We start from the raw sequence: 18,873 nt of genomic DNA on the forward strand, positions 1-18,873 counted from the left end.
ACACCTCCCGGAACACAAGGCTCTGCTCCTCCAGATGCCTCCCTGCCCATGGTTACAGAGGCAGGTGGCACAAGGACAGCAAGGCAAGGGGAGAACAGGAGAGCACAGAGGCTATTTTAAACCACACTCAGGTGGATGAGACGCAGCCGCCTTTGGGGTTGGCGTCAGCGACAGCGGGGTGCTCCGCTCCACTGTCCCCTCTGCTTCTGTGGGTCTCACATTTTCCGTGCCATACAGTAAAAAAGGAGAGGCCGAAAGCTTTCTCTTGAAGGCATAAAGGGAGAGTTTCCTAAAAGCCTCAAAGCAAGAGAAGAAATGGGCACATTTGAGTCCCATCCTCCCAAGTGAGGCTCAGAGTTTAAAAGACTAAAAAGGTGCCGGGCACCTCCAAGGATGTGGAAAAGGTGACAGCCAGACGGGTGGAGGCCCCCAACCCTCCCGAGACAGGGAAGGCGACCAAGATCCAGAGCCAGCGGGGCCACGAGGGGAAGAGGAGGCTGCGGCCACTGCCGAGAGTCCTCGCAGGCCTGCAGCCCCTCAGAGCGTGGACTCCCAGTGGTCGGGAACCCGGCCCGGCAGGGCAGCCCCCCGCAGGGCCCCCCAGGCCTTCAGCTTAGCCCCTTCCAGAGGCCCCAGCCCAAAGACACGGTCGCCCCCAAGGCCCCTGCCCCAGCACACAGCAGCCTCCTCTCCCTTCCTCCCTCTCTGATCATCCCACCTCTCCCTGACCTGACATGTCAATGGGCAGCCTCTGCCCTGGCCAGGTTCCCCGCAGCTTGGGGCACAGACCAGTCTGCTCCTTGGTCAGCAAATCAGGAGTGATCCACCACACCAGCCCTGTCCTTAGGTTCTCCCCTCCAGGCCTGGGGTCAGCAGAGAGCCTCCCAGTGAGGCCACCCGATGGGGGGAGTGCCCAAGGCACCCAGACCTGGCCACTGCAGCAGGAGACAGGGAGCCGTGGGCCAAGAGGAGCTGGGTCTCAGAGGTGCCGGTCTCCTGCACCTTGGATGCCGGGGCCGGTGGCTTGTGCCCAGGAGGTGCAAGTGCTGTGGACGTTCCCTGGATGTGCAGGTGAGGGGAAGCAGGGCTTACCCTCTCCCTCCTGGAGGATGTACCCCAAGCAGTCACACCCCATGTTCATTCCCAGTTCAGCTCTGGGCACCTGTGTGACTCCTTGCCTCTCCAGAGGCCTCAACAATCTTGCATATAAAACAGGGCAGTCCCCCTGCCCACATCCAGGATCCCTGGGAAGACGTACCTGTGGTGTCACCTCCGTGCTTCCTGAACCTTCCCTCTCCTCCCCACCATCCTGGTCAGATGAGCCCAGCTCTTAATTCTCCCTTCTCTGGGTCACCGTGAGCTCCTGGTGCCGCCCGCGGTGGCCACCCTCTCCTGGGTGCAGTGGGTTGAAGGGTGTCCTCCCTTAAAGACAGGTCCACATCCACACCCCAGACCCGTGAATGTGGCCATCTTTGGGTCTCTGCAGATGTGACCAAGTGAAGATGAGGCCACAGCAGGGGAGAGTGGGCCTGGTCCAACGATTGTGTTCCTGTATGAGGACAGGACACTGAGAGACACAGGAGGGGCCCCGTGAAGATAGTGGAGAGGCTGGAGTGATGCAGCCACCAGCCCAGGGACACCTGGAGCCCCAGAAGCTGGACGAGGCAGGAAGGACACTCCTCAGAGCCTCCAGGAGAGGGCCCCGCCCACACCTGGATTTGGGACTTTGGGCTGCAGAACCAGGAGAGTAAGTTTCTGTGGTTTCAAGCTCCCTCCCCGCCCCACCCCTACCCCCACCCCCGTCCCGCTCCAGTGTGTGGTCCTTTGTACAGCACCCCACCACCACCACCCTACAGGACACCCTCTAAGTTCAAGATCAAAGCCGTAAGCAAGAATGGCCTGAACCAAAGGTGAGTGAATGCTTCCTTCTTCTGCCCCAAGGATGAGGCTGAGGGCCCCCTGCTCTGGACACCACCCAGACTGGAAGAAAGTGACCTTTGCACATGGCAGGCAGGAGACCAGGTGGGACTGGACGGCTCTGCCCGAACATGAGCACCCCCCCCTGCTCCCCATTGGGGCCCGTCCAAATCAGCCCCGTGCCCTATCCCCCGTGAGAGCTTCGCACGCCCTCCTGGCCCCGTGCAGCTGAGCACACCATTCCCAGCATAGGCTCGGTTAAGAACTGACCCATGACGCTGCAGATGCCAGCCTGTCCCCCGGGAAGGGGTCTCCAGGCAACGCAGCAACACTGCGGCCCCGGTGGCCAGGGTCACCTCCTGCTGTCCGTGCGACAGCCCGGCCTTCCCACTCCACTGGCTCCTGGAAGCCCCTGGAATTGGCCACCGAGGGCCTCCTCTGCCTCCAGAGCCAGATTCCAAAAGTGCACGTCATCTCCATGCCCTGAATGGGCAGACACCAGACAACGCTGGGTGACCATGGAGGCACTGATCCTCGCTGGTCTCGGGGACAGCGTTCCTCTCTTTAAACTCTCTCTCGAGCCCCCGGACTGACAAGGGAGGAGAGTCCTCGTCCTGCGGGCCACCTGCCTGCCACCGTGTCAGGGAGGCAGGGGGACTGGGGTGCCGGGCGGCTGCAGACATCCAGCACCCAGCCGCGGGGCTTCGCACGGTCCCCTGCTATTTAGCACAAGTGACGATGATTCTCTAGTTTGCAGCAACAACGGAAAGGTTCTTTTTAGATACCAATTTGCTTATGTAAAAATAAGTGAGCGGATTTACAGAGCCATGCTTCCAACAGCAGAGGCGGCGGCGGACAAGTGAAGCCACAGAAAACCACCGGAAGCTGTCCCGAAAATGCCAGAAGCCACTCAGAGTCAAGGGTGGGGAGGGGGTATCCCCAGCCAGGCCAGAGGCCTGTGCTCCCTTCGCCCAAGCAGGCCCAGCCCTCGATTCCCGGGGTCTCAGCCACAGCAGCCTCTTTTGCCATAAAATAAAATGTAAATACAGAAAAACCACACAGACGTTCAGCTCCATGAGCTTTTCTAGACATGCACAATCCCTGTCCCCTGGGGTCAGAACCTGAGCTGTCCTGCCACCCGAGGCCATTGGGGGCCGGCCTTCCAGAGCCCATCAGACCCCCCACTCAAGCTGCACCTCTAAGGATCCAAGCTTGAGTCCTGCCTGCTTGGAAACTTTTGCCTCCTATGCCTCTGTTCTGTAGTCTGCTCCCTGGCTCACAATTTATGTGAGGCCACTGGCATCTGACCATGAAGCTTCTGGACAGGCCGGGGGCTCTGGCGCTCACAGGCTGGCTGGCTGGCTGGCTGGGCAAGGCCTGGACTGCCGGAACCCTGGGCGTCTCTTGAGCTTGAACAGAGCAGACACCTGTGCACCGCCCCAAAAGTCTGAGCACAAGTGGGCACGGACACCCCCTGGCTGCTGCTAATAACCTTGAGGGTCCCGGGATCCCTGGGTGGCGCAGCGGTTTAGCGCCTGCCTTTGGCCCAGGGCGCGATCCTGGAGACCCTGGATCGAATCCCACGTCGGGCTCCAGGTGCATGGAGCCTGCTTCTCCCTCTGCCTATGTCTCTGCCTCTCTCTCTCTCTCTCTCTGACTATCATAAATAAATAAAAATTAAAAAAAATCTTAAAAAAAAAAACAAAAAAAAAACCTTGAGGGTCCCCACTAGACCCTGGGCTGGAAGGGAGAGCACACAGACAACAACGCCTTTGAGCAACCAAGTCAACATCTCCATTCAGAGTCTTGTTCACGACTCATGGACAAACCTCAGGTCCTCTTACAGCACCCACTCATTCTTGCTTTGTACACGTTTCTAACAATCTTATTTATCTGGTTGCTTCCACAGGAGTGGGCTAGAAGCAGAAACAAGCTTTTTTTTAAAGATTTATTTATTTATTTGAAAGATCAGAGAGAGATAGCAAGAGCACAAGGGGAGGAGGGGCAGAGGGAGAGGGAGAAGCAGATCCCCGCTGAGCAGGGAGCCCCATGCAGGACTCGATCCCAGGACCTGGGATCCTGACCTGAGCTGAAGGCAGACACTTCACCCACTGAGACACCCAGGGGCTCCTGAAACAAGCTTTTTAAGAAGAAAATAAAATAAAATAACTGACAACCCTCCAACAAGAAACATAAGAAAAGGAGTCTGAGGCCACTGACTTGAGGGACAGACAGCCACCACGGCCAAGTTGTCAGAAGGGAGGCCATGTGAGGAGGGGATTCCCATCCCAGCCGCATTGCACACAGAGCGGGTGGTCTCGGGCAGGTTTCCTCGCCTCTCCAAGAGCTGGTGTGCCCGTCTATCAAATGGGGACACTAGTAGGGCTCCCTGCATAGGGCTGTTCAAAGTGTTAAAGGCGACAGTTCATTTCAAACCCTTCGAAAAATGTTAATCACTAGTAAAATTAATTGTTGTCATGATCCAAAAAGAAATGTCACCGGAGGTCCTGGGACCAAGTCCCACTTGGGACTCCTTCCTCAGCAGGGATCTGCTTCTCTCCCTCCCTCTGCCCCTCTCGCCCCGCACATGCTCTTGCTGTCTCTTTATCTCTCAAATAAATAAATGGATAAAATCTTTTAAAAATGTGTCACTGCGAAAGGGTTAAATTATTTCTCACTTACACCTTAAGGTTGCAAGGCATCATGTGGACATAACTCATTTTGGAAAGACTTCCTCTGAGTGTGTTCAAGGGTCTGCGGGGTAAGCCTCCCCTCTGGCCTGAAGGGGTGGGTCCCCGGGGGCCACACACTTAGTGGGGTCACTCCCGCTCTTGCAGGCAGCCCGGGGCGCGACTGTCCAGGCTCAGCCCAGGAAGTGATGGATGGCCACGTCGGGGAGAACAGGCGCACCGGAGATAAACAGCATGTTCCTTGCGCTTTCAAGATTTAAAAATAAACTGAAAAGCAGACACAGTTCAAAATAATGATCAGGTTGGGAGGACAGTCATTTGCCTGTATGTCTTCCTCCTGCCGTTTGTTAAATCGCAGCATAAAGCCCGACGGGCGGCCCGGGCTGCCCTCTGGCAGACGGCGGGAGTACAAGCTGGCAGGGCCCCGCAGCGGGGGCCAGCAGAGGTCCCGAGTGGGGGTCGCGGCCGGGGGACCCACCTGGCCTCACCAAGGGTGATGGACACATGTCCACTTGGCCTGGAAGAAGTCTTCCTCCCTTTTTTTTTTTTTTTTGCTGCACTTGGAGTTCTGGGCAGGGCTTAGAGGCCCCATTTACAGCTTCCGTGGGCAGCCCCACCCAGGTCCTCCCGGCACCGCCCGCTCTTCCCACCCGTGCTCAGGCTGCTTTGATGGCATGGGCCACAGACAGCTGAGCACCCCCTCCTCCTCCTGAGTGTGGGGCGGAGGTCTCCACCTGCCCCTCACCGCCTGGCCACGTGTTTCCATCTGGGCATCTCTGGACTCTAACCGGCCTGGAGCAGAACTCAGCCGGACCCTGTCTCTCCGGACCCTGGTCGCCTCTGGTTTGGGCTACTTTTGTTCCCAGCTTTATCGAGGTACGACTGGCAAATAAAATTATGAGATATTTAAAGTGCACGTCGTGATGAGTCCACAGCCATGCACGTGGTAAAAGGATGCCCCCCCCCCATCGAGTTAATACATCTGTCACCTTGCATCTTTATCTTTTTTGTGGAGGTGAGAATGTTTAAGTGCTACTCTCTTAGTACATTTCAATTCCTCAACAGAGTCATCATGTGACATATATCTGTTGTTTTTAATGAACGGGCCGCATTGGTCACTGAGACCCTCCCCTTGGGGGACCCTGGCAAACATCTTTGTAGCATGTGCCCCTCTGGAGAAGCCATCAGCCTGCAGCCCTGTGCTGAGGCCAGAGGAGACCATGGGAGAGCCTGTGGGGTTCCCGTGGGGACAGATGCGATGGGTGGGACCCCAGGGCAAGGAGCGTTGGGGGACTTGCTGACAAAGTATGTCTGGAGCCCAGGACCCTGGCCCTACTAGGAGATGCGGCCCTTGCCTACCCCTCCTGGGCCTGGGCCCTGGGAAGACCCCCACTGCACGATTCCTTTGTGACTTGAACTCAACACTTTCTATGTGTCCTTTGTTCCAGCTGCTCTGGGGAGGTTGGGTGGGAGGCTGATACCCCCCCCATCTGCTGGGGTGTCACCAGAAGCCACTTGGCCACATCCAGCTGGGCTGTTCACGTGTGCACCCTCAGACCCCGAGACCCCACCTCAGGCCAATGCCTCGGAGCAGCTCTTGCCTCTGTAACCAAGGAGCCCCTAACACAAAACACACTCCAGGGATAAAATGGAAACAAGCCAAACGTCCCTCAAGAGGAGAATGGAAAGAAACTGGGCCTCCCTTACACAAATCAGAGAAGGTGAGCACGTTGGACCAATCACTTGTGACCATGCAGCTCAAGAGAAGTTGCAAAAGGCTGTGTACATGTGTTTTTGAGAGTTCTCTGCCACTCTGGAATGATGAGGAACGAGAGGGCATGAAGGGTACATTGGCCAGAGGAGCCTGCATTTGTTTGCAGATCCATCCGTGTATAGTCAAAACATAAAAACAGCCCTGGGAATGTCAGCTCGGAAAGCCTCCGGGAGGCATGGCACCATGCGGGCTCAGGCGGGCGCCCAGGGCCCTGTGCTCTGCTGGACCGTCCAGTCCTTAAACCTAAAGCAAATGGAGACAGACATCACGACCTTGGCAGCATGGGGATTGGCTGGCTGTATTCCTTTGTGAGGTTCCTGTATTTAAACATTTCACAATCATTAGCCATTAATCAAAGTTTTCATTGATGATAAGGAGTTGGTGCCTCCCCGTTCCAAGAGCCCAGTGGCTTGGCAGCGCCTGAAGCAAGTGGAGGGCCAGCTCTGCACCTCCCACATTGCCCTAGCCACTACGACGCCCGTTTCCCAGGTGAGAACACCAAGGTCTGGACGGTCAGAGGAGTCCCTGCCCTGTGTGTGGACTGCTGAGCCCGTGTCCTAACCACCAGGTGCTGGGCATCCATAGAGCCCCTCTGGGAAGTCAGGGGCATCTTCTACAAGGGGCAGCATTCCCCGACCCGGGTATCCGGCTTAGTGAGCTCCAGCTACCTGCCTGCCTCTGCGTAAAACAAAACACCCAAACCAAACAAACAGAAGTAGCAGCTCACTGACCGGTCAGCAAAAAGCAAATAATAGTTTCTGAGCAAGTGGGAAGGGGGAGCCGGGGCACTTAGATTGGAGGGAGTTGGGCCAGGAGCAGGAGAGCCAACACATATGAAGAAGGGAAAGGGCACAGGGGGTGAGGTGGATTCCTGCCAGATCACCCCAAAGGCCATGGGCTCCACAGAGAAGGTGCCAGGCCAGGGCTGACCTTCCCTAAATGTCTGGTCCCTTGCAGGATTGGAAGAGCTTTCTGGGCAAGGGAACAGCATATGCAAAGGCAGAGAGATACAGGTGGCAGGACTCACCTCCTTCCATCTCACTATACTTACAGCTCAGCTTGGGGCTTTAATGCAAAGTCCCAGAACCCCTTCCCCTCCCCAGCACCCCCGCGGGCCTACTGTGCAACTGGCCTTGGGTCAACATGGATGTGTGGTTCCGAACCCACAAGGAGCTGGGCCACAGCCACCAATGTGCGGTTGACGCTTACCCAATGAGGATGTAGGATGCCGTCTCCTGATTTCTCACGGGACTGCTGTGGCCCGCATTTACAGTCGGGCAAGGGAAGTTTCGGGAGGTAGAGACTGCCGCCCCTAGCAGCTGGGGTTGAGAATCCCTGAGCCATATCCTCCTCGGCCAGGCCTCCAAGCCCACCATGGTCCCTGACACTATCTACCCTTCAGCCCCTGCCCAGCCTCACCCCCACCCTGATACCCCAGGTCCCTACAGGGCGCTGGGGGCCTAGCTCAGGCATCTCTGTGGCTCCAAATCCAGGCTGTTGAGCCACCTCACTGCCCTGCTCAGCCTGGGGCAGAGCTTGGTGGGGTCGGGAGGAGGAGGGGACAGGGATCCAGGGCTCCCTGGGACAGGGTTACACTGCTAACCCAGCACTAACCCAGAGACCCCCCGAGAGGGCTTTGTTCAAGGGCCCATTGCAGAGAGGTCGGAGGATGCCTCGCACCCTGACAGCCACTCTGGTCTTCAGGTTCCAAGCGGGAGGCAGGGGGCAGAGCCCATCCTGTCTCCCAGGGCTGGGGCAAGGAGCCCACAAACCCACGGCAGACCCCTGGGTCTCCTGAAGGCCTCGCCACCTCCACAGTAGAAATGGGAAGAACGTGAAACCCACCCCCGCTCCCAGGTGAAGGAGAGGTCTCCTGGAGCGGCTGAGGCACAGAAACCCACATTCCACTGACACCGTAAGTAACAGCAGAAGGGCTCTTCCCTGGGCTCTGACGGGCAGCACGGGCCCCTGGCAATAGTTCTCATCCCAGAGCTTCGGGACTTCAGGTCTGAGTGCCACGGGTCCCACTCCTGGCCTAGGGCTCTGGACTTGGGGGCCTTCCTGACAAGTGGGGTGGGCTCCATCCCATCAGGCAGATCTGGCCTTTCATTTCACTGCTCCACTGATCGCTGGTCCCCTGGGGCCGCTGTGCTCAGGGAATCTGGTGTGCAGGTGCCTAAAGGACCCTCTGCCAGGTATGCCCCATGGGCGAGCGGGAAAATCCCATGGGCACACCCCCACATCCCGTCCCGCCTGCTCAGCATCAGCTGGCCCTTTAAGCGACCTCTTGGTGCCATTCACCCCAGGAAGCCACAGGAAGGCCTCGACCACAGGTCCTCCCTCCTCTTGGCCTGGATGCATCTCTGGGATCTGGGATCCTGGGGGCAGGGATTCCTTCCCTACGGATCCCTGAAGCTCTCCCAGGCCGCCTCACACCTCGGGCCTACAACATTCCTTGCGCCCGACAGCTTATTCCCCAGACAAAGAACTCCAGGCCGGACCCATTGTTTTGCCCCCATCCCCAGTCCCTGCCCAAGTCCTGGTTCTCAGTCCGGCAGGTCCTGACCGCATGGCTGGTGCCCACTCCCCTTGGCAGCAACACCAGGCCAGCAGAAGCCAAACTCACACCCGCCCACACACGGTCCCGGGGCCCTGGCTCAGAACAACGGCCGTGCGAGAGGAACACCATGCTCCGAACTCCAAATTCTTTATAACCAACCACGGCTGCCATGCCCTGCAGAGACTCCCCTATCTGCTTAGACATCTCCCCAGACCAGCAGCCAGCGCCAGGAGGGTTACCGATCCAGCCCGGCTGCTGCAAAGCCTCAGAGAGCTCATCCTTGGGCTCTAAGTTCTGTTACCTGGACCTGTAGGCTTGGTAGGGTATGGGGCAAACCTGGCACCCAGAACGGCACCCTATTCCTTCAGGGCGGCCCTGAGCAGCACGAGGACCTCCCAGGGTGGCCACCCAGCACCGTCCTTCTGTACCACCCAGCATCTGGCCCCCCAACACGGGATGGTGCCACCTCTGCCACTCCCCACAGCCAGGCACCCAACCCAGGGGCCCCACGGGGGGTCGGGGAGGGGGATACTGCATCTGACGGTTCCCATCATGCCAGGATGTCCGAGTCCTCTTGCCATGCACTGTGCGCCGCTGTGCTTGCCCCTCTGCAGCCCCCATCCTGGGGCTCAGGCCTCACCCATACAACTGTGAGTGGGTATGCAAGGTTTCTCAGCTGCGGCTGCACACCTGTCGCTTGAACAACAAACGGGTAAGGGGCGGGGCATGCTTCTATCACCTTGGGTGAGACCCCCTCCACCTGCACATTGTGTGTGTGTGTGTGTGTGTGCATGCACACTCACACTGGCTCAATCACAGAATCAGCAGAAAGCACAAGTAAAAACACAGCCACCAAAGACCAGCAGTCTTCAAACCACCGGCTCCACAGGGAGGGTCTCTTCCCTCCCTGATTACAGCACATCAGGTTAGTCTCCCAGCTCAGGAAGCTTCCAGGGAGAGAGATTTCAGGACAGACATTGATCCTGGACATTCTCAGCATAGTAAATACCATCCTAAGGGGGGAAGGGCTGCATTCGGCATTCTGTAAAGAGCCAGAAGCAGACCTTTGAAGACAACAGATTGGTGGCCTGACTTCGCACCCCCGGGCCCAGGAAGGAGGAGCCTGCAGTTGGCTTCCAAGATGCCCTGCCCAGGCCTCTGCACAGGCTCCCCCTCCCAAGACAAGGCGGGTCACAGGGCCCTCGCCTGGCTCATCTGCTTTGTCACCTTTTCTAAACACAGACAAGACAAGAGACACCCAACAGACCCACTCAGTGCCTGCCTCCCTGGCACCTCGGCCACTGCCCCACACACGTGCCGGCAGACAATAGGATCTGCAGATCCGGAGCTGGGAGCCTGATGGTGGGCTGTCAGATGCCCCTGAACTGCCTCCAATTCAAGGAGCCACAAGACCCTGCAAGACCAAGCAGTTGGGGTGAGAACACAGCCCAAAGACCACTCAGCCTGCTATTGCTGAGGCCAGGGTTTCTGCCCTCTGGGGCCTGGATCCACACAGCGCACACAGACCCAAGGACACACACGTCTAACCCAAAGGCTGTGCCCACGTCCCTAGCTGTGACACCCTTAGTTTGTCCCCAGCCTGCGGGCTGTAACCTGGAGACAATTACAGAGGTCCACCTGTAAAAGGCATTTTGAAGGGGTTCAGGCAGACGGGCAGACACATATCTATATGATTTCTTGTGTAGACAGAGCAGCAAAGTGTGAGTAAAATCCCAAATGGCAAAAGAGCAGGAATCCAACCAACTGCTCCAGCAAGGCCAGGCTGGGCCCAGCGCAAGGATGCGTGGGGGCCCGAGAAGCCTACCTCACCCCGCAGGACCTGTCCACATCCCCAGACATTGGAAATCCTAACTCCAGCTGGCTGCTGACAGCAGACAGCCCGCAAGGGGGGAGGGGCGGCGCCTGGGGAGCCCCGGTCGGTAAGTGGCCCCAGGGGCTGCTGACAGCGCCCCCTCCCCGGCCCACCTCCCCAGGACCCTCTGGTTGACTCCGGTCTGCCCTCCCACTTGCTAAGTCTCTATCTTCAGGGGGTCGGCGGCCCAGAGGTGGTGGCTGTGGCTGGTGGGTGAGGCAGGGTCTTCCCCCAGCCCGGGCAGCCCCTCGCTCCGTGGCCCAGACACCGCTGCCCCCGGGAAGGCGCCGGGCGCGGCGATGCCACGCGCGGGGGGCGCGGGGGGCGCCCCGACCCAGGGCGGCCGGGCTGGGGGCGCGCAAGCCCCCCGCGTCCCCAGTCCAGGCCCCGCGGAGCGAGCGGGAAGCCTGCTGCGCGCGCCGCTCCCACTCCCGGGCCCCCGCGCCCCCCGGGCCCCCCCGGCTGCGCCCCAGTCCCCCGCCCGAGGGCCGCGGTTCGGGGCTCCCCGACCCCCGCGCCCGCGGCTGGCGGCCCTCCCGACGCGCGGGGCCCTCCCGGCCGCGGCCCCGCCGCCCGGCCCCGGCCCTCCCCGCCGCCTCCCCGGCCGGCCCCCGCCCGCCGCGCCCCTGCGCCTACCGTGCGGAGACTCGGTGCCGGCGGGCGGGCCGGGCGCGCGGGGCTCAGCTGGCGGCGGCCCGGCTGCAGGAAATGCCAGAGGACTGATCCAACCGCGGAGCCCGGGGAGGGAGCGGGGAGGGGAGGGGAGGGGAGGGGAGGGGAGGGGAGGGGAGGGGGCGGGGAGGAGGGAGGGCGCGGGAGGAAGGGAAGAGGGAGGAGCGGGGAGGAGCGGGGGCCGCGGCGGGGAGGGGCGAGGAGCACGGGGAGGGCTCGGCGGCCACAAAACCCGGGTGGGATCCCGGACTGGGGCACAGGGACCCCAGGCTTCCTCGCCCCCCTACTCCCTACCCGGGTCTGGTATGTGGCAGTTGGATCAGGCCCCCGGGCAGGGTTGACGGTGGTGAATGAGCCTGGGGGGCCAGGGGGGTAGCCTGGAGGGGTCCTCCCATTTACCAGCTGCCAGATGGTGCGGTGGTCACAGATGCTTGGCCGCTTGCAGCCCACCCTAGCAGAGTCCAGGGTGCCCCCTCTCTCTTCCTGGGCCCCAGACCAGTTTTCTTCCAGGCACAGAAGCCACCAGAGCATAGAAGGAACCCCAGAAACCCAGGCCCTCTGTCCTTGTCTTACAGGTGTGCCAAAACCCCATTTCTAGCAGGACCTCTGGCCAGGAGCTTACTGGGGGCCCACCTGCACGTTTCCTCCGGTGCATCCCCCTCATCCCTTCTGCTCCCAGAGAGCTTTTTAGATCTTGAAGTCCTGTTCTATTAAGTCACTCATGCTGCAGGTGGGAGCCCAGCAGTGTGAGAGGTCTCCCCAGCCCTGGCCACCATGCAGTCTTTGGAACTGCAGGGGCCTCCTGAGAGCATCTACCTTCCGGGGGCAGAGACAAGATGAACCTGGTCCCTTCCAGGCACCCCCAGCCCGGGTAGGCCATGCCAGGGCGCAGAGCCTTTTCCAAATGGAAACCCTCAGCCAGTCTGCTCCCCTCCAAGGAATGGGACACCTTGGCCAAGCCCCAATCTCCTCTCCCAATCTGAAGCTTCTGGCTCACAGGTGAATGTCCACCTTTTTATTTATGTTGGGTCAAGGGTGTCCCAAGGGCCGCCCCTAAGCCTGATGGTCAGGGGGATGCAGCAGGACCACTAGGCAGGACTGTGGGGCAAGCCTGGCACATTTGACTGCCCACTGGGGCCCCTTTCAGGCCCTGGGACTGGAAAGAGCCAGTCTCCTGGGGAAAGCCACTGCAGGAAGGCCCACTTGAGCTCTGCCCCCAGCCAGCTGGTGTACCCCCCAACCAAATCCCTTCCCCCAGCCTCAGCACCAGGCCCACCTCTTAGACCAGGTGGTGGTTTCCAGGGGCACAGAAGCACCAGCCACTGATGGTTATGAGGGGCTTTGGGCTAGGGAAGGGGGTACTACCTTGGACTGCTCTGAGTGCCTCCCCAGGACTAGCCTCCTCCCACCCCATAGTCACCTTGCAAGGCCTTCGGATGCAGAACTGCTCAGACAAGATGCTCAGGGCCATAGCAGACTCCTGCTCTGCGGCCTGCGGCAAGTGGCCCCCCCTTCAGGAAAGGGTCTGCTCAATGCGCAGTGCAGGGCAGATGGACACCGGCCGGGACTACTCCTCCCTCTCTGAAGCCTCTGCACAAGCTGGGGTGTGGTGGCCAGGAGCCTAGCAAACTGCTGGTTGCTGGGCCAATGCGTGAGGGACCGAAGAAGAAAACAAAGCTGTTCTCTCCTGGGGCGGAGGTCTCAGGGGCCACTGTAGGGGAAGTTTCCAGTCACTGATGATCCTGGTGACTTGCAACCATCTTGATGTCACAAAATGACGCTGCTGAGGTGTCAAAGGGACACCTGGCCGAATATAGGGATGGGGGTGGGAAAGACTGTCCTCCCAGATGACAAAGGGGGGTGGGTCACAGGGTGGAGTCTGGACAAGCTTGATGCACTCACTGCGATGGATCACCAGGTGGATCAGCAGGTGACCACCTGGGAAGCAAGGAAGGTGCCACCCTGTTAGACCCAGCACTAGGTGTCAGCAGCATGGCTGACCCTGGACTCTTCCAGAAAGACCCTTTCCAGCTTCTTGCCTGGTTTGGGAGAGGGAGCATGCTCCAGAGAGCAGCTCGGTCCCTGGGCAGGTGACCTGTTCCTCTGGGCCTCAGCTCATCCACCTGTCAAATGGAGGTGGTGTATGGGCATTGTGGTCAGTGTGGAGGACCAAGACTCTGGAAAGGCTCGGGGATGAGTGGAGTGGGGTGGGCTAGCTGCTGGGAGCTGCGGGGTCTTGGGCAAGTCCCTGCAATCCTCTGCCCTGGTTTCCTCACCTATAAATGGGGCCAAGAAGAGTAGCTTTCCTTCCTCCCCTGTCCAGAGTGGCCATGCGTACCTCGGGCAGGAACACACTTCTGAACTGAACCCAGGGAAAGGAATGGCTCTGGGGGCACCTGAGTGGCTCAGTGGTTGAGCATCTGCCTTTGTCTCAGGTCATGATCCCAGGGTCCTGGGATTGAGTCCCACATCCAACTCCCCACAGGGACCCTGCTTCTCCCTCTGCCTGTGTCTCTGCCTCTCTCTTTGTGCCTCTCACGAATGAATAAATAAAATCTTGATAATAAAAAAAAAAAACACAGGTGCAGGGATAAAGCCTCACAAGCCCTCACCCCTCCCTCTAGACCTGGCTAACTCCCTGGTGAGGGTTGGGATAGCCAGAGACCATGGAACACACCTAGAACACACCTGGGCCCCTTTCAGAGACGGTGGCTGCAGGGATGGGCTTCCCTGGGCTCCCTCCTCTGCAAGGCCCGGCACTGGTGGGCTGACGTCCCCGGGGAGGAGAGCTGAGCCAGGTGTGGTGCCCGCTGTATCCTTGCCTCTGCTTTCTGAGCCGGCAGGATCTGCAGTACAATTTCTCCCCATTTCTCAGGTAAGGAGACTGAGGCCTAAGTTGTAAGGGTGTAGGTGGGATGCCCTACTCCTAGCTGGGCCCTGATCCTGTTACTCTGGGGGTCAGGGGGGCAACCTGGAGGTTTGGCCAGGGCAGGTGAACCTGGGCCCGGCTGCCTTCCCTGCTGCCCTGAGGGCAAGTCCACCCTGGGGGTGTGGCATGCAGAACTTGGGGACAGCTCTGGAAGCATCTCTGCTGTGAGACCCTTCACTCCCTAGGCTGTTCCCTCACCTGGGCAGTGGGGCTAAGGTAACACCCACAAGTGGTGTATGTTGAGTTTGAAGCCCGATGGTCTCCAGAACACAACAGCTAATTCTTAAAAATGCTTGTGGCATTTATCCATCTGTCACCATGAGTCTGGCACTGTGTCCTCAGCTTCTACGTGTGACCCCGCTGCATCACCCGCTCTGCATAGGTGGGGGTCACCATTGTCCCCACAGCAGGGAGGGGAGGTAGAGGCAGGGCTTCAGGCCACGCATGGGTCAGGCCAACCCCGCTGGCAGTGGCAGGAGGCAGGCTCTCCCTCTCTGAGCCTTGGGCCTCGGGCCTGGGCGGGCCTGGGCGGTACTGGTGTCTGCGGCCTCAGCTCCCACGGTGGAGGGTGGCGCCGGCAGAGCCTGAGGGGGGGCCCGGGGAGGAGCAGGGAGGCTCTGTGTCCCCTGACATGACCCTCCTTTCCACAGAGACGCCGCTGTCCTCACACCCTGAGTCACCGAGCCAGGTGCGGGGGGCTGAGCAGGGGCCGTCTTCTGTTCTCTCAGGGAACCCGGGGAGAGTCCAGCTGCAGACTCTCCTTCAGAAGGCTGGGGGGTTCCTGCCTCCAGGCTGGGGCTTCCTGAGCAGGCCTGCCTCCCGGGTGGCGCTCACACGTGCCCTCTCCGTGTCTCTTACACACATACCCGTCTTCCAGAAAGCCGCGGATTCAGGCAGACATCTGATGGTAATAAAGACATGCCTTTCCCACCTCTCTGGGCGACAGTACTTGTGCTACCTGGAGGGATGAGAAGGTGCTATTTATAGGGCAACACCCCCATATCTAGACTTGGGAGGCTGGCGTGGCCTTCGGGGCTCATGAGGAGCGTGTGTGCTGTGTGCTGGTGAACGTGCTCATGCATCCGTACTCGGACCCCCTCGCACATACAGAGTTGGTTCTTGCAGGTGAAAATCTAGGCCAGCAGACATGTCTTCTGGCTCGTGCATGGGGCTAGTGCCTGCAGCATCCTCTGGGGCACTGAGCACTGAGAAGGGAGCAGGACCATGATGGGGCAGCTGCGAGGTGGGGTGATGTGCTCAGGGAAACACCCTGAGGGTGGGCAGTGCCCAGGGGAGGGGGGTCAGCTCACTCACCCCCAGCCATACTCTCCGGCAGGGCCCACCTGCAGCTTAGCTGTGATATCCACTGTGTGTCAGTGGCCTCTTCTCTGGGCAAGAGCAGCACGCAGAAGCTGGAAGTCAGCCGGAGGACATGCTGGCAATCTTTGGAGTTTCTTGGCCTGTGGTTGCATCCCTCTAGCCTCTGCAGCTGTCGGCCCACCACTTTCTCCCCTCCCACCTCTTGTGACACTGTCTTGAATCTCCTCCTTCTTCTTCGAAGGACGCAGTCATTGGGTTTAGGATCCACCAAGATCATTCAGAATGATTTCATCTGGAAATCCTTAAGTACACCTGTACTTACACCTTATGTCCAAATAAGTCCATATTCACAGGTACTGGGGGTTTGGACATGGATGTGTCTTTCTGGGGGACACACGTCACCCCACTATGGCAGGTAACCATCACACCTGCAGTGCTTGTATTAGCGAGCTTGTCCTTGGTACGCTGAGCTTCTTTCCTGTTCTAAATGCTTTTGTTCTGGTCTTCATGTGAGGACACAGCTTTAGGGTCCGGGAAGCCAATGACTGGAGCAAATCCAGGCTGGATGCCTGAGCCCTGCCCTCCCTAGCCCCAGTGTAGAGAGGATAGAATGAGCAGGGAGGGCTTTCCCTGGAGCACTGAAGGCCTCAGCCTTCCTTCGGGGGCTGCCCTATCTGTCTGGTGATCACCAGTCAGTTAGGGTGACCCAGTGCCCCAAGGCACAGGTTTTGGAAACCCGCTGGGGCTGAGGTCTGGCTTTGTACAGTCTGTCTTTGGGAGAACCGTGGGGAATCTGGCACATTCTCTCTTCCAAGTCCGGGGAGGGCTTGGGGCTGCTGCCTATGACACATGGACAGTGAGTGCTGAAAGAACAGTTTCCAAGGCCGGATCTGCCTTTGGGACTCTGTGGAGGGAGCAGCTGGGGGGGTATATGTGCCCAAGAGAGGTGCTACCCTTTCTTCTGTGGAAAACCTGATGTGGAAACCTGTCCTGGGGAGGGTGGCTCTGCAGATTCACGGTGCTGGGTCTGGTGGTGGTCAAACGTGCTGCTCCTGTCACCAGGACACTGGTCAGCAGCCACTCTCTTATGGGGCTGGGTTTTGGTTAGCAGGCATAACTTGTCCACCAAGAGGCTGATAAGAAGCCCAGCAACATTATGGGAAGGTAACTGAGAATGTGAGGAGGGAAGATCATGCAGGTCACATGACATGTCACTTTGGAGCATGCACAGCTCTGGGGTGCTTCTTTGCCCCTGCAGGAACACCAGGGCTCCCTGCAGCTGCGATTGTCTACACTTACTTTGGAGGATCTAGAGTAGCAGTTCTCAAAGTGTGAAATTGGAACACTCCTGGGCGTCTCTGAGACTGTTCCAGAGGTCCAAAACACAAAAGATTATTATGCTTCTAGAATGCTATTTGCCTTTTTCACCTTTATTCTCTTAAAATCGACAGGGGAATTTTCCAGAGGCTACCACCATGTGATATTTCAATATGGAACATGGAAGCAGATGTGAGAATCTAGCTGGCTTCCATTAAGTCAGATGTTAAAAAGACTCTCAAAAAATGTAAAACAATGTCATTCTTTCCAACAAATACTTTTATTTTGGAAAATATAGTTTTCATAAATAATGCATTATTTGTGTTAACATAATGGGTTTGTCATTGTTATTTTCAAATGAATAATTAAATAAATATATTTTAAAAATTAGAGTAAACATTGACAGACTAGTCTACAGAAGCAAATGTTCTCTGTGGTCCCAATAATTTTTTTTTTTTAATGGAAAGGATCCTGAGATTAAAAGGTTTGAAAGCCACTGATATAGAGGATGCTAGAAAGTGGATTACACAGATTTCAGTATGGTATGCTGGAATTAATTTGGGCTTTAGAGTCAGAATGAGATGTGAATCCAGGCTTTGCCACTCTCACCTTCTCCTCTCCTATTATTATCATCTTCATCACCATCACTATCATGATCATGTTCATGATATTCACCATCATCACCACCATCATGATCATCACCATCATCATGATCATCATCATCACCATCATCTCCACTACCACCATTATTGTTGAACTCACCATCTACTCTCAGTACACCAAAGTACATGAAACACTTAAATGTAATCTAAAAAATATACAAAAAGTCTATTTGCTGAAAATACAAAACACTGATGAAAAAAAACACCAAATAAGACATAAACAGGGGTAGTGGCTTAGTTTGTTAAATCTCCCACTCCTGATTTTGGCTCAGGTCATGATCTCATGGTCGTGAAATTGAGCCCCCCACCCCACCCCCACTGCCCCTGTGCTCAATGGGAGGTCTCCTTGAGATTCTCTCCCTCTAGCTTGTCCCTACTACTGCTCCTCCCCCACTACTTGTGGGCATGCACACTCTCTCAAATAAATAAATAAATAAATAAATAAATAAATAAATAAATCTTTTTAAAAAAAGACATAAACAAATAGCGAGACATACCATGTTCATGAATTGGAACACTCAATACTGTTAAAGGCAAAGGTTAATTTGCCTTAAACTGGTCAATAGATTCAACACAATCTCAATCCAAATTCCCGCACGATTTTTTGGTATAGAAAGTGACATGCTGGTTCTAAAATTTGTGTGGAAACTCAAAGTAACTAGAATAGCCAAAACTGTTTTGAAAAAATAAAATAAAATTGGAAAACTCACACCGCTTTATTTTAAGACTTACTCTAAAGTTAGAGAAATCAATCTTGTGCAGTATTGGCAGAAGAACAGACACAGATCAATGGGACAGGAACAGAGCCACACATATATGGTCAATCAATTCTTTACAGAGATACAAAAGCAATTCAATGGAGAAAGGAGCATCTTTCCAGCAAATGGTGTTGAAATAGTTGGATATCCACATGCAAAAATAAACACACATATACCTAGACCAATACATAAGCCTTGGTACATACCTTATGCCTTAACCAGAGATTAACCCAAAATGTGTCATAGACCTATATCTGAGACATAAAACTATAAAACTTCTAGGAAAAACATAGGAGAAAGAAAATCTTTGTGATGTTGTGTTAGGCCACATTTTCTTAGCTATAATACCAAAAGCACAATCTGTACCAGAATAAAATGGTAAATCAGACTTTGGCACTTCA

The 18,873-nt window shown here is 56.9% G+C and overlaps 1 protein-coding gene across 2 annotated transcripts in view; it reads right to left on the reverse strand.

Moving 5' to 3' along the window:
• The window catches only part of OSBPL5 (oxysterol binding protein like 5), a 75,657-nt gene that overhangs the window by 39,099 nt on the left and 17,685 nt on the right, over positions 1–18,873 (reverse strand). Inside the window, exon 1 of one of the 2 annotated variants that reach the window (XM_049096406.1) lies at positions 11,451–11,585. The exons of the other annotated variant lie outside the window; for it this stretch is intronic. The gene's annotated coding sequence lies outside the window, so the exon portion shown is untranslated. Of the gene's footprint in view, positions 1–11,450; positions 11,586–18,873 lie in introns of those variants that run through there. 2 annotated transcript variants of the gene reach the window in all.

Source organism: Canis lupus, chromosome 18, assembly GCF_003254725.2.
Source record: "Canis lupus dingo isolate Sandy chromosome 18, ASM325472v2, whole genome shotgun sequence".
In the NCBI taxonomy this organism is placed as follows: Eukaryota; Metazoa; Chordata; class Mammalia; order Carnivora; family Canidae; genus Canis; species Canis lupus.